Source organism: Chionomys nivalis, chromosome 3, assembly GCF_950005125.1.
Source record: "Chionomys nivalis chromosome 3, mChiNiv1.1, whole genome shotgun sequence".
NCBI lineage: Eukaryota > Metazoa > Chordata > Mammalia > Rodentia > Cricetidae > Chionomys > Chionomys nivalis.
Genome location: NC_080088.1, coordinates 100,791,946 through 100,794,549, shown reverse-complemented (window position 1 = coordinate 100,794,549; position 2,604 = coordinate 100,791,946). Strand labels below are relative to the sequence as shown.

Below are 2,604 nucleotides of genomic sequence, written 5' to 3'. Positions count from 1 at the left end.
AGACAGTGCTTGCTGTGCAAGAACAAAGGCCTGAATGAGTATCTCCAGCACTCCTTTCGAAAGCCAGGCAAGGCTGCACACAGCCCTGTAAGGACAGCGCAGGAAGGGGTCAGAGGCAGGAGGATTGCTGCAAACTGCTGTCCATCGACCTAGCTCCAGTTTCAACAATGTCCAGAATATGGAGAAAGCAAGCTGACCGGTGTGTTCATCTCTCTCTGATTCCTGACTGACCGTGGCCTGACCACGCTGTCTCTCCTTCCATTACCATGCACTCTCCACGAAGATGAATTGTGTTCTAGTTTTCTTTCTGTTGCTGCGATAAAAACTCTCTGACCCGCCAGCCCCTGGGCACGCAACTTGGGTCCTGTCTTGGTTCCTCAGAGTAACGAGGATATCACAGTCTCTTACCCTTGCCCTCTGTCGCCATCCAAGCCAGCGGAGCCCACTGCAGGATTTAGAAGATGGCGAAGTTCATGATTCCTGTAATCCAGGACAACTCCTCGGGCTGGGGTCCCTGTGTCGTTCCTGAGCAGTTTTGGGATATGCCCTACCAATCGTTCAGCAAAGGAGATCAGCTGGCGAAGGTTGCAGACTGGACGGGGGCCACATACCAAGACAAGAGGTACACAAACAAGTACTCCTCTCAGTTTGGTGGGGGAAGTCAGAATGTATATTTCCATGAGGAGGATGAGACGAGCTTCCAGCTGGTAGACACGGCATGCACACAGAAGACTGCCTACCGATAGAACTCGGTGAGATTTGCACAGTGGAACCTCTGCAGAGACAAAGACCACCAGAACACAGTACAGTTCGACCTACAGATGCTACCCAAGAGTGCCAAGCAGAAAGAGAGAGAACAAATGTGCTTTGTAGAAAAAATTTCAGAAGCAATGTGGAGTGAGGCAGAAGTGGGACCAGAAGTCACAGAAACCTCGAGACTCTTCTGTTGAAGTTCACAGTGACTGGGAGGTCAAAGAGGAGATGGACTCAGCTGATGCTACTTGGAAGTGTCAGAGCCTCACATCGAGTGCTGTGGTGCACTGGAGTACTATAGCAAAACCTTTGACGGCATCACCACCCGGGAGTGAGAAGCCTCGGCAGAGCATCAAGCGCATCTTTCATGCACCTTCACCACCACAGACGACACTGTCATTCGGAAGCTAGCAAAAATGCAGGGCAATGTGTTTGCCACAGACACCGTCCTGGCTACACTGATGAGCTGCACCCGCGCTGTGTACTCTTGGGACGTTGTTGCTCAGAGAGTTGGGTCTAAACTCTTTGACAAGACTCTGATTTCCACCTCCTGACTGTGAGTGAGATAGCCAATGAACCCCCTCAAGATGAAGGCAGTTTCTTCAACTCACCTCGTAACCTGGCCATGGAAGCCACCTACATCAACCACAATGCCTGAGAATGGGGAGAAAAAGATACAGTTTCCCCAACCCAAACCCATTTCTGGAGGAGGACATGGATAAGAATGAGATCACCTCTGTGGTTTAGCGTTACTGCAGGTAGAAACTTGGAGGTGACATCGATCTTATTGTCCGCTGTGAACATGATGGCGTCATGACTGGAGCCAATGGGGGAGTGTCCTTGATCAACATCAAAAACACTCAACCAGTGGGACTCCAGGCACTGTAGTGGCGTTGACTGGCGGCAGAAGTTGGACTCTCAGCGCAGAGCTGTCATCGCCACTGAGCTGAAGAACAATAGTTACAAGTTGGCCCGCTGGACCTGCTGTGCCCTGCTGGCTGGATCTGAGTACTTGAAGCTCGGGTATGTGTCCAGGTACCACGTAAAGGGCTCCTCGCACCATGTCATCCTGGGCACCCAGCAGTTTAAGCCCAATGAGTTTGCCAGCCAGATCAACCTGAGCATAGAGAATGCCTGGGCCATCTTATGCTGCGTCACGGACATCTGCGTGAAGTTGGAGGAGGGCGAGTGCCTCATCCTCAAGGACCCCAACAAGCAGGTCATCTGAGTTTATAGCTTGCCTGATGACACCTTTATCTCCGAGGAGGATGAAGAGGATGAGGAAGAGGAAGAAACTTAAATGAGTCATCTTGGTGCCCATGTGTGTTCCACGCAGTTGGGCAGCTGGGCAGCAGGTTCCTGCTCTCTGTGGCAGATAGAATAAAGTTTAAGTCAAGTCTATTTGGTTTCTTTCCTTCAAAACAAACAAACAAACAAACAAAAACTCTCTCTGACCACAAAGCAACTGAGGGGAAGAAAGGGTTTATTTCTCCTTACAGGTTGTAGTACATCATTGAGAGAAGTGAGAGCAGAAACTCAAGCATGGAGGAATACTGTTTGCTGACTTTCTCACAGGTTCATGCTTACCTGTGGTTCTTAGGGAGCAGAGTACCACTTGGTCAGAGAATGATGCCATCCAGTATTGGCTAGACCTTTTCCTATAAATTAATAACCAAGACGACTCCTAGAGGCATGCCTACAAGTCAATCTGATCTAGAGAATTCTTCAATGAAGCTTTCTTCTCAGGCGATTCTAGACTGTTTCAAGTTGACAAAGATTGCAAGAACAAATGGCACCTTCAAACTGTGAGCCAAACTAGCCCCACTCCCTTCTCAGGGTTGATTTTACCAG

At 49.5% G+C, this 2,604-nt stretch overlaps 1 pseudogene; it reads left to right on the top strand.

Annotated features, from left to right (window-relative positions):
* Window positions 1–461: 461 nt before the first annotated feature.
* LOC130872217 (eukaryotic translation initiation factor 3 subunit D-like) lies at window positions 462–2,053 on the top strand (annotated as a pseudogene).
* The last annotated feature ends 551 nt before the right edge of the window (window positions 2,054–2,604 follow it).